Source organism: Papio anubis, chromosome 14 (genome assembly GCF_008728515.1).
Source record: "Papio anubis isolate 15944 chromosome 14, Panubis1.0, whole genome shotgun sequence".
Lineage (NCBI taxonomy): Eukaryota > Metazoa > Chordata > Mammalia > Primates > Cercopithecidae > Papio > Papio anubis.
The window spans coordinates 58,802,576-58,815,892 of NC_044989.1; the positions used below are offsets into that span (position 1 = coordinate 58,802,576).

General features: G+C 38.7%; 1 long non-coding RNA gene across 1 annotated transcript; it reads right to left on the reverse strand.

The window, feature by feature from the left end:
- Nucleotides 1-1,833: 1,833 nt before the first annotated feature.
- LOC116270281 lies at nt 1,834-11,148 on the reverse strand. The gene is made up of 3 exons (XR_004178263.1): nt 9,709-11,148; nt 7,907-8,070; nt 1,834-2,746 (listed from the first exon to the last, which is right to left on the reverse strand). It is a non-coding gene; the product is annotated as an uncharacterized LOC116270281 (long non-coding RNA).
- Nucleotides 11,149-13,317: the final 2,169 nt, after the last annotated feature.

Consider the following 13,317-nt stretch of genomic DNA (forward strand, 5'->3'; position numbering starts at 1 on the left):
GTCCCCCCGACTCCCTTCAAAAAAAAGAATGTATTCTCAAATTTTGCTGTTTGGATATGCCCCTATATCCTCCTGCAGCCCCCCAAAACAACAGCAAACCTGGTTATGCAGAACCCAGCACATGATAAGCTTTCTCTGTGAAGTGTTTCTGGAAGACTTCAGGGGGTGTCTCATGGGGGCCAAACACGTCTGTGCTGCTGGCTGCTGTATGCCCCCCACCCCATCTCCTTTGCCACTGGCTGGCTGCCAGCAGTGACGCAGGTGCTCTGCCACTGCATTTTCAGAAGCTCCCTTTGGTGCCTGTTGTAGAAACTCAGGTTTGCAAGATGTTATTATTTTGGTTGCAGTTGTTTAATTTACATCAGTAGACAATTTTTTTTTTTTTTCCAAAGCGCTAAGTTAGTTGTGTCTATCCTGAATTTGCACTTCCAAATTTGGGGAAATTTTAGCCTATGTTATTGGAGGACGTAATTATTTATATATAAAATCTTTAACTTCAGCATTATCAAGTAATTTTTAATGATGCAGATACAAAAAGAACAAAATTAGAATGACCCAAAGTATGTCATTATAACTCATGGAAAAAAAATCATAATTGCCAAAACTTGAAAGCAAGCAGTATGTCCTTCAGCAGGTGAATGGACAAATGAACTGCAGCATATCCAGACAATGGATGGCTAAAAAGAAATGAGCTATCAAGCCACGAAAAGATGCAGAGGAAAATGCAATGAATGTTGCTAAGTGAAAGAAGTCAATCTGAAAAGGCTACATACTTTACAATTTCAACTAGATGACATTCTGGAAATGACAAAACTATGGAGACAGTAAAATGATCAGTGGTTGCCAGGAGGTATGGGGAGGGAGAGATGACCAGGCCAAGCACAGACGATGTTTAGGGCGATTCCTATACTATTTGATGCTGTAATGATGGATACATGTCATTTAAAATTTGTCCAAATGGCATAGAATGCACAGCACCAAGCATGAACTCTAATGCAAACTATGGACTTTGGATGATAATGATGTGTCAATGTAGGTTTATCAATTGTAATAAATATACCACTCTGATGGGGAATATTGATAATGGGGGAGGCTCTGTGTGTGTCAGGATACAGGATATATGGGAAATCTCTGTTATCTTCCTCTTAGTTTTGATGTGAACAAAAAAAACGCTCTAAAAAAATAAAATGTTTAAAAAACGTAAAAGTTGTGATATTTATTTATATTTTACTCCTTAGCCTATATAAATAGCTTTGAACATCATTACTTTTACTAAACTATCCTTTTTTAAAAAAAATAAAATGGAATCTGTTTTATATTGTCTTTTCTGAGGATGTAACACTGAACTTAGTTTCTCTTAGAAAAAAAAAAAGCCAAAGTCCCTTTCTTTTTTTATGTTTCATTTTTATAGATTTAGGGGGTACAACCTACAATGATACATTGTGTAGTTGTGAAATCTGGGTGTTTAGTGTAACCATCACCCAAATAATGTACTAGTTAGGCAATTTCTCAACCCTGACCCTGCCTTCACCCTCCCACCTTTCCAAGTGTCCAACGTCTATTATTCCACTTTCTATGTTCATGTACACACATTATTTAGCTCATTCTTGTAAGTGGGAACATGTGGTATTTAATTTCCTGTTTCTGAGTTGTTTCACTGAAAGTAGTGACCTCCAGTTCCATCTAGGTTGCTGCAAAAGACTTGACAATTTCATTCTTTTTACGGCTAAGTAGTATTCCATGGTGTGTGTATGTACACATACAAAGAAAGACGTGATATATTAAAAGATATAGAAAATAAAGAAAATGTGATATGTCCAATCATCTGTTGATGGACACTTAGGTTGATTCCGTATCTTTGCTATTGTGAATGGTGCAGCAATAGACATATGAGTACAGGTATCTTTTTGATATAATGATTTCTTCTCTCTAAGTAGATACCCAGTATCTAGTAGTAATCCCAGTAGGACTGCTGGATCACATAATAGTTCTATTTTTAGTTCTTTGATAAATCTCCACACTGTGTTTCATAGAGGTTGTACCAATTTACATTCCCACCAACACTGTATAAGCATTCCACTTTCTCCACATCCTCACCAACATAAGCTGATTTTGCCTTTGTATTAATAGTCATTTTGACTGGCATGATATCTCATTGTAATTTTAATTTGCATTGCTCTGATGATTAGTGATGTTGAACATTTGTTCATGCTTCTTGGCCAATTGTACAAAGTCATGTTGTTATTTACTGTTGAAGATAAGTTGTAACTGCCAATGGCCATAGATACATGGGTCTCATGTTGTTTTCAAATAGAACAATGCAGAATTATTCTAAAGCAGCTTTTATTTGCCAAAAATAAAGCAAGTTGTGAGTTATAAATAACAATTGAACACAAATTGTTTGGTTGTGTCCCTTTTTAACCCAGTGTATAATTGTTTATAAAAGCAAAACGTCTGGTTCTAATTTTATGGGTATCAAAGTTACAAGAAGAGGCAACATGCAAACAATGAGCAGATTTGTCACTTTTGTAAGAGGGTCAAAAATCTTCTACTGCTTACACCCTAATGTGAGCAAAATGCTGCTCTTCCTCTTCACTCAGAGCAGAATCTTTGATCCCTCCCCAGATGTTCTCAAGGCCAAAGCCAGAAGTCATGTCCCACTTCCTGATTTTCAAAATGTGGCTATAGATTTGGTCATCTTTTCTGCAAAGATCACAGGAAAATGGGTATCATTCATTCCAGGAACCTATAGAAATTAGAAAACGATAATTTAGGACTGCAATATGAGCCTCTTGCAGTTCTTTCCCAGGGGAGTGATTGAGTGATATGCTCCCATCTGGTGGTTGAAATCCAGTGCCATAGAGTCCTATAGAAGCCCCAGTCATTTTACTATGCTAACTACCATGCTCAGATTATCTTTTTAACAGCTTTTAAAATACTATATATTTATTTGGAAGAGTAAACAAGCATTCTATTATTGTAGTGCTTATATTCTTCTATTTTCTAATTGAGTTAAATTAGATGCTGATTTTGTGAAGAACAGAGTCATTTTTATCACTGATTACACAGCACAAATCTCCGATATATGTAGGCTTCCTTCCTGACATGAGCATCCTCACTCATCCATTCATGCCCACTTCAGCATTGGCTTGAACATCCAACTTCCATGTTCCATGCTGATCTTGTGTTCTCTGAGAAGCCTGTCTTAGACACAGTCATAGAACAACAGAGCTGGGAGATCACTTTAGCAACATTACAGATAGGACACTGAAACGGAAAGCTATTAAGCAATTTGCCTGAGATCATCCAGCTGGTTAGTATAAAAGTTCAGACTGAGCTTGGGTCTCAGATGGCTCAGGCCACAATGACTTTGCCATTTTCTGGATTCTTACAGTCTACTACATTATTTAACACTTAATTATGTATTGCCTGGCCATACTCCCTAAATAACTCTTGTGTCTGGACCTTGCCTTACAGGCATACCTTGTTTTATTTTGCTTTGCTTTATTGTCCTTTTAACGCAGGTTTTACAAATTGGAAATTCGTATTAACCCTGTGTTAAACAAGTCTATTAGTGCCATGTTTTCAACATGTACTCACTTCATCTCTCTATGTCATATTTTGATAATTCTTGCAATATATAAAATTATTTTTGTATCTGTTATGGTGACATGGGATCAGTGATCTTTGGTGTTCCTATTGTAATTGTTTCGGGGTGTCATGAATCACACCCATATAAGACAGTGAAGTTAATATATAAATGTTGTGTGTGTTCTGACTGCTGCAGTGACAGACCAGTTGCAGCCTTTTTCTTTCCTCAGGCCTCCATGTTCTTTGAGACATTTCAATATTAAAAGTAGGCCAATTGGCTGGGCACGGTGGCTCACGCCTGTAATCCCACCACTTTGGGAGGCCGAGGCGGGAGGATCATGAGGTCAGGAGATCGATACCATCCTGGTTAACATGGTGAAACCTCATCTCTACTAAAAATACAAAAAATTAGCCGGGCATGGTGGCGGGCGCCTGTAGTCCCAGCTACTCAGGAGGCTGAGGCAGGAGAATGGCGTGAACCTGGGAGGCGGAGCTTGCAGTGAGCCAACACTGCGCCACTGCACTCCAGCCTGGGCGACAGAGCAAGACTCTGTCTCAAAAAGAAAAAAAAAAAAAAAGTAGGCCAATTAATAACCCTACAATGGCCTCTAAGTTTTCAAAGGAGAGAAAGAGTTGCACATCTCACTTAAAATCAAAAGTTAAAAATGATTAAGATTAGTGAGGAAGACATGTCAAAAGCTGAGATAGGTCAAGAGCTAGGCCTCTTGTGCCAAAGATATCCAAGTTGTGAATGCAAAGGGAAAGTTCTTGAAGGAAATTTAAAGTGTTATTCCAGTGAGCACATGAAAGATAAGAAAGCAAAATAGGCCAGTCATGGTGGCTCATGCCTGTAATCTCAGCACTTTGGGAGGCCGAGGTGGGTAAATTGCTTGAAGACAGGAGCCCGAGACCAGCCTGGCCAACATGGTGAAACCCTGTCTCTACCAAAAATACAAAAAATAGCTGAGCGTGGTGGTGCACCTGTGATCTCAGTTACTTGGGAGGCTGAGGCAGGAGAACTTCTTGAACCCAGGAGGTAGAGGTTGCAGTGAGCAGAGATCATGACACTGCACTCCAGCCTGGGTGGCAGAGTGAGACTCTGTCTCCTCTACCCCCCACCCCCCCCCACACAAACCCCAAAAAAAGAAAAAAAAAAAACAAGGAAAAAAAAAGGAAAAAAGAAAGCAAAACAGCTTTATTGCTCATAGGAAGAAAGTCTTGGTCTAGATAGAAGACCAAATGAGCCACAACATTGCCTCAAGTCAAAGCCTAATCCACAGCAAGGCCCTAACTTTCTTCAATTCTATAAAGGCTGACAAAGGTGAGGAAGCTGCAGAAGAAAAGTCTGAAGCTAGCAGAGGTTGGTTCATGAGGTTTAGGGAAGAAGTTTCTCTATCACAGAAGTACAAGGTGAAGTAGTAAGTGCTGATGAAGAAGCTGCAGCAAGTTATCCAGAATGTCTAGCTAAGATCATTGATGAAGACGGCTGTGCCAAATAATAGTTTTCCATATAGACAGAAGAGCCTTTTATTGGAAGAAGATGACATTAAGTGTTTTCATAGCTAGAGAGGAAAAGTCAAGGCCTGGTTTCAAAGCTTCAAAGGACAGGCTAACTGTCTTGTTAGGGGCTATGGCAGCTAGTGACTTTAACTTTAACCAATATTCATTTACCATTCCGAAAGCCCTGGGACCCTTAACAATTAAGCTGAAACTATTCTGCCTGTGCCCTCTAAATGGAAAAAGAAAGCCTGGATAACAGCACGTCTATTTACAGCATGGTTTACTAAATATTTGAAGTCCATTGTTAAACCCTACTGCTCAGAAAGAAAAAAAAAAGGTTTCTTTCAAAATATTACTGCTCATTGACAATGCACTTGGTCACCCGAGAGCTTTGATGGAGATGTACAAGGAGGTTAATGGTGTTTTCACACCAGCTAACACAACACACATTGTGAAGCCCATGGACCAAGAGTATTTTTGACTTTGAAGTGTTATTATGTAAGTAATACATTTTGGAAGGCTATAGTGCCATAGATAGTAATTCCTTTGATATACCTGAAGAAACAAAATTGAAAACCATCTGAGAAGAATTTGCCATTCTAGATGTCATTAAGAACTTTCATGATTCAAGGAAGGAGGTCAAAATATCAATGTTAACTGGAGCTTGGAAGAAGTTGATTTCAACCCTCATGGATGACCTGGAGGATTTGAAGACTTCAGCTAAGGAAGTAACTGCAAATGTGGTAGAAATGGCAAGAGAACTAGAATGAGAAGTGGAGCCTGAAGATGTGACTGAATTACTGCAATCTCATGATGAAACTTTAGTAGATGAGGAGTCACTTCATATGTTTAGGCAAAGAAGGCAGTTTCTTGAGATGGAATCTACTCCTGGTGAAGATGCTGTGAACATTTTTGAAATGGCAACACAGGATTTAGAATATTATATCAACTTATTTGATAAAAAATAGCAGGAAGGTTTAACAGGATTGACTCCAATTTTGAAAGAAGTTCTACTGGAGGTAAAATGCTATCAAGCAGCATCACATGCTACAGATAAATTTTTTGTGAAAGGAAGAGTCAAATAGATGTGGCAAACTTTATTGTTGTCTTATTTTAAGAAATTGCCATAGGCACCCCAATCTTCAGCAACCACCACCTTGATCAGGCAGCAGCCATTGACATCAAGGCAATAGCCTAGGCAACATAGTGAGACCTTGTCTCTACAAAAACTTTTTAAATTAGCCAGGAGTGGTGGCATGTGCCTGTAGTCCCAGTTACTGAGGAGGCTGAGGTGGAAGGATTGCTTGACTCCAGAAGGTTGAGACTGCAGTGAGTCGAGATCATGCCACTGTACTCTAGCCTGGGTGACAGAGTGAGACCCTGTCTCAAAAAACAAAAAAAAATACCATCGTAGCAAACCCATCAGCACAAAGATGGCAGAGTTTCGCTCTTGTTGCCCAGGCTGGAGTGCAATGGCACTCCAGCTCTCTGCAACCTCCGCCTCCTGGGTTCAAGTGATTCTCCTGCCTCAGCCTCCCAAGTAGCTGGTATTACAGGCATGCACCACCACACCCAGCAAATTTTTTGTATTTTTAGTAGAGATGATGTTGGTCAGGCTGGTGTCGAATTCCCGACCTCATGTGATCTGCCCACCTCGGCCTCCCAAAGTGCTGGGATTACAGGTGTGACCAACTGCACCAGGCTGTTAACATAACTTTTATATGCACTGGGAACACAAAAAAATCATGTGATTTGTTTTATTGCAATATTGGGCGGCCTGGAACTGAACCCACAATATCTCCGGAGTATGCCTGTATCTATTGACTGCTGACTCCATGGTAGGTGCTCCAGAAACATGTTAATTGACTGACAAAAATATGCAGTGATGTGGATATTGCCTCTTGAAAACCCTATCATGAGACCAAAAAGAAGAATTCCATTAAGATTTTCTGTTCTCATCCTTGAGATCTTGAAAATATTCCACAGAACAGTGGTAATCCTGCCTATTTTAAAAATCAATACATTCAATATTGATATTACTAACTTTTAACAGATAAATCCCTTTTTATAAAAGGAAGCAGAATCATATGGAACAAAGTATCTTTCACTACTGGAAAAGGTAAAGAATGAGACATTAGTTCATTGTGTCCTTCCATACCCAATGCTAAGAAATTGGCATGAAAACTAAAAAAATTCAGCCAATTATCTGGATATTTTAGTTTGTCTTATAAAAAATGGTATATAGAAGGTGTCCAAAATTCTATCATTGCTTAGTTGTCAGTCAAAAAGTCATTGTTATACATAAATATGATGTCATATCAATGCATAATAAACCTTCCTGTCAATCAAAAGTATTGTTATGTATAGACTTTGTGTCAGACATTTTAGGCTTTGCATTGAGATATGAAGTGCATGCAAATTAAGGAAAATTTAAAGATGGCATGGCCACAGGCAAATATATTTTAATAGAGTTAGACTTTACAGGGAAATTGACACTTGAGCAAAAACACAAAATGCAAGTAAATACAGTTTGCTAAACAAAGGAGCTAGCTTTTGAAGGGGGAAAGAAAAGATATAATTTTATCATTATACAGGCATATTTTCAATTTAGACAATCCACCCATTAGGATTCTATAATTCAAAATGGGAAAATAATAAATGGAGACAAGATATCAAGACAAACTTCTTGTCTCAATTTCTACATTTTCTAATATTTAAAAAATTATTTAATATAGCTAATTTTCAAAGAAATTAATTATCTGTCCAGTTATATATTACATTGTATGAGATCTAATATCGAAAATAATAGTTTCACCTGAAAATTTAACTTTAATTCAATTTTCCATTCTTATCACTGGCAAAATTTCTTTCACTGAGGGGGTCAGCAGGATTCCTGAAGAACAGGGATTATGTAGTTGGTCACCTCCTGTTGCCCTGAACTCCTCTCTATGTGTTCTGTTATCCCTGCTGTGGCTGCAACTAAAATTAAAAAAAAAAAAAAAAGAATCAAAGCAGGAGGCATAGGACAGGAATGATCTAAACTCACATCCTATCTAATCCAAGCAGCACAAACCTTCTGCAAGGGTGCCTGCCTAAATCTAGTACTTGCAGAATTCGACGTATGACTTTGGCCACTTAACATGACACAGGTTCTTCATCTACAAACATTAAAAAGTGAAAATAAGTTCATTTACATAATAAACATATTTTGAATACTTTCTATGTTCTAAATACCAGGATAGTGTAATAAGCTAGAATATGGTTCAACCTAGAAGGAGGGGCAGACTTTAATACATTTTCTGGTTCACTATCTAGTTGCAGGTGGGATAAGTGCTCTTGAGCAACATATTTGAGGATATACAGCAGGGGACTCATATACTCAAAGGCACAGTTAGAGGTGGGTGGGTGGATAGTCCAGATGAAAAAAACCCTAGCAATTACAAATGGGCTTTGTGAACCTCACGTATAATGGTTATAAGAAAGTGCCTTGCAAAGTATGAAGGGCTAGATACATTCTAGTATTATTAATTTGGAATGTATAATTATGAACATCAGCACTTAGTTCAGAGTTAATTAACATCATAGATGCTAAAAATATATGTGCTGGATTGATTGCTTTTATAGACCCCTTCACAGATTGAGTTTATTCCAAAAATAAAGTCATGCAATATTAAATGTAAGTTACAAAGTCCAAGAAGGCAGGAGTCATGCTGTCTTGTTTACTTCTGGTACAGGCCCTAGCATATAGAAGACACTAAATGAACACATGATTTGGGGCTAAACGAAACAATGGACTTTAATTGTTCCATTTTACAGATAAGAAAACTAAAGGCCAGAGAAATTGCTTTGTTCAAGGTCAGAGGCTACAAGTTAGTACAAATAAAGTCTGAACCTAGGATTTTAGCTCTTAATCCATTAATAATAGTAAAATTTGTGAAAATAACAGGATATCCATTGATTACTGACACAGGGGATAAGATCAAACATGATTTCGAGAGGAGATAATTTTCTTCTTAGGAACAAACAAACAAAACTTTATGGTAACATATCGTGTGCATTGCTTTTCTTTTATAGCAGGCTGAGATTAAATTTCTACCACATAGGTCACCTTGCTACCCCTTACAGAGGTTAGGGGGGACCTCAGTAACAAAAAAGTAAGGCATATGGGTGCCAATTACTGATAGCTAATGTTGAATGCTTCACAATGGTCAAAAGCATGCTAATAAGAGAATTATCATTTTCTCACAGAGCTGAAAAGGTTTGGGGAGAAAATTCATTCTCTTAGTGGAGAGTTTTTTAATGTGTATAGTTGAGGGGTAACACTGCTGTAGCTAAGACTAGAAGGCCCCATGTATTAGTATCTATTGTTGCATGGCAAATTATCCTAAAACTTAGAGCCTTAAAACAACAATAAAAATTATCTTACAGACTTTCTGTGGGTTCAAAACATTTGTTATCACACATAATTATTGTGGGACAGGAAGTTAGAATTGGTTAAGCTGGATGATTCTGGCTTGGGGTCTGTTATGAGTTTGTAGTTAAGATGTCAAATGGGGCTACAGTCATCTGAAGGTTGGATGAGAGCCAAGAAAGGCACCTTTAAGATGGTTCACTCACAGGCCTGGTGCTGGCTGTTGTCAGGAGTCCTTAGTTCCTCACCATGCATATCTCTCCATAGAGCTAAGGGTCTTCATGGCACAGCTGGCATTTTCCAAAGTAATTTCCAAGAAAGCAAGGTGGAAGGCACAATATCATTTATGGCCTAACCCCAAACGCCATACTTCATCATTTCTGCAGTATTAGAAGTTATTCTGTGTGGAAGAGGATGGCACGAAGGCATAAATACCAAGAGACAAAACTTACTGGGAGCCATATTGGAAACTGGCTACCAGATCACCCAAGATCACATGCTCTTCCAGGAAAGAAAGTGGACATTGGGGCCAGCGTACAAGAAAGTGCCTATAGTACACCAGTTGCACCTGGTTGATAGATTACAATATAATAGACTAAAACCTTCACTTGTTTACCCTTTTGAAAAGCAAGGGAACTATTAAAATTTCTCAACTTAGGTTCAAACAAACAAACAAACAAACAACAAGCATAATAAGGAAGCATATAATGTAGAAAGACATTCTCTCCTAGTATCAGGGGACATATTTCGTGTCAAGTTTGAAATAATTGGTAACCAGAAGGGACTATATATGCTTGCGGAATTGTTCTGAAAATATCTTCATCCCGCTGATCAATTCATAGAGAGATGCTGGTAACAGTCAGAGGAGGTCACAAAGTTTCATTTGCTAGATAGAGAAAAGATGTCCCATGAAGGAAGTAGAGGAACTGAGAGATATAGGAAGTTCGTAAAAGGGCAGAAAGGTGATCTACCCTAAAGGTGGACTGCAACTCACCTAGGGATCCCTGAAGCTACTTACCACCAAACCAAGCAACAGAACAACCTCATCACATAAGGCAAGGGATTTAGACTATTTGAGACCAATTCACCATTGAGTACCTCTGTGGGAAACTTGGTTTAATCCCAAAGATGGGTATTTCTCACTGTCCTGAGGAAGTGTACATTCTCACAGTTCCTAGTCAAAAATGAAATGTGCTTCAAAGTAGGTCAGAGCTGAATAACAGCTCTCAGGAGCTTTGCAGTACACCATGCATGTAAAGGAGGAAAAACAAAGCTGCTTACAGAAGAGTCTCAATTCTCAGATTTTAGAATGAATTCTGTAGCTGGAATGAAGTAAAGAATAATCTTTTTGCATTTATTGAATGATTGCAGTAAGATTTTTGGCCATGAATTTTATCCTGTAGCTTGATTTTTCTTCTTCACACTTCCATTTTTTGGGAATTTGGGTGTATGATAACTACTCCAGATTCTGTTATTAACAAGCAACTTACAGATTTTTGTTTCAATAAATGTTTTGAAAGTTAATCTAAACATACCCAACTAAGTGTTTACAGCTGTTTCTCATTATCTGCAGTAACAATTCTTTTTTTGTTTTTTGAGACGGAGTCTCGCTCAGTCGCCCAGGCTGGAGTACAGTGGCATGATCTTGGCTCACTGCAAGCTCCACCTCCCGGGTTCACGCCATTCTCCTGCCTCAGCCTCCCGAGTAGCTGGGACTACAGGCGCCTGCCACCACGCCCGGCTAATTGTTTGTATTTTTAGTAGAGACGGGGTTTCACCGTGTTAGTAAGGATGGTCTTGATCTCCTGACCTCATGATTCGCCTGCCTCGGCCTCCCAAAGTGCTGGGATTACAGGCGTGAGCCACCGCGCCTAGCCTATCTGCAGTAACAATTCTTAACCATGGAATAATTTGGAGAATACACACATTTGATACTAAAAACAGTTAAGGTTTTGATAGAAAGATAGGTAGATAGATGATAGATAGATAGATAGATAGATAGATAGATAGATAGATAGATAGATAACTGGGTGGGCAGATGAATGGATGGGTGGGTGGGTGGATGGATGGATGTATGAATGGATGGGTAAGTGGGTAGGTGGGTAGATGGATGGATGGATGGATGGATAGATAGATGATAGGTAGATGTTTTCTTGAATGGCAATCAAGGAGCTGTAGTTTGTCTTGAGCAAGCAAAGGTGAATGATGCAGCTATAATTTGTATTCATTAATGGTATCACAGTGAACTAGAGATTGAGAGCTCTTGGCCTGCATTATAAAGTGGATCTTCCCACCTACCATTTTGAACCACTTCTAATGGAGCACCTTTCACCTACTGTTCCTGCACATGTCCCCACATTTTCCTACTCCTAGGCCTTTGCTCATGTTTCCCCCCAGCTTCTCTGATTAGCTTTACATGGCTAAATCCCAGCTAAGTTTTAAAAGCTTAATGCCACCTTCTCCATAAATCTCAAGTCCAACAGACCCTTTTCTCTGACCTCCTAAAAGTATCTTTGCTTTTGTACTCCTCATTTGATTTTTGATTCGTGACACAGAGAAGGTTTAAAGTGATTAATTAATTAAACTAACACTTATTGAGCATCTATTATGCCCTTTGCATTGAGAATACAAAGTTGATTAATCACAGACTTTTCCTGGAAAGTTCATATTTTAACAGTAACGATAAATAAGTAAGTTACTGCTGAATGTAATAAATTCTATGAATAGCAATATGGATAGAGGGCTGGAGAAGCACAGAAAAAGAAGTGACTTGAAATTCATATATTTAGTTTAACAAACACATACAAGGAAACTACTACTGCCAGAAACTGTTCTAAGTGCTTTGTAAACATTAACTGATTTTATCCATCTAACAATTCTATAAGGTACATATTGTTATAATCTCCAGTTTACAGATGAAACTGAGGCATGCTCACACAGCTAGCAGGTGGCAGAGCCAGGATCTGACCCAGGATGTCTCAATCCTGAATCTTTACTAAGAATTATTAGACAATGCTGGCTCAATGGCTATTGAATAATCAAAAACGTTTTGAAAATAGACTTATTTTCATGAATAAGCTCCATAAATGTTCATGGACTAAATGGCTTCATTCATGAAGGATGTATAGGAGTTTGATAGGCACAGAGAATAAAGAAGGGCATTCCTGCTAGATGGATGGAGAGGTTTCAAGATGTATAAATATGAAAGAACAGAAAGTATCCGGAAAACTGGAAAGTTCCACAGGCAGGTACTGGGCCTGTTTGCCTCGTTTCCATTCTCACTCTTTCCCTGTTCAACACTGTATCATGGGAGAGCTACTGCTACAGCTATCTTGTCCAAACATTTGCATGAAGCCAGGTTTGCCACTGGGAGGACCTGGCCAGACACTGCAGACAAGAAGGCAAGCAGTGGTCAGAATATTTTTCCCATACTCTTGTCTGTGCCAGGGCCTCTGGCAGCAGCTGTGTCTCCTGGTCAGTTCCCACCAGGTGACTGGGCCCTGGTCCCCTGTCTTCCCCCTTGGATCCTCTAACCCAGATGTGCTGGGTGCCCTGCAGTTGCTAACCTCTGAGCTGTTGCACCATCCTCTGCTCAGTTTCTCACCTCTTCTGTTTCCTGTGTAAGCAACCCCTAGTACTAATTCATTTTACATACACACAAAAAATTATAGATGGGCTTTTGTTTTCATGCTTAGACCCTGACTGACATATTCAGAATATTAGGGACACAGTGTATTCACCATATGTGAGAGAAAAAGGTATGAATTTACCATTGATGAACAGAATAAAAAATTTTAATGATATTATTTATTTAC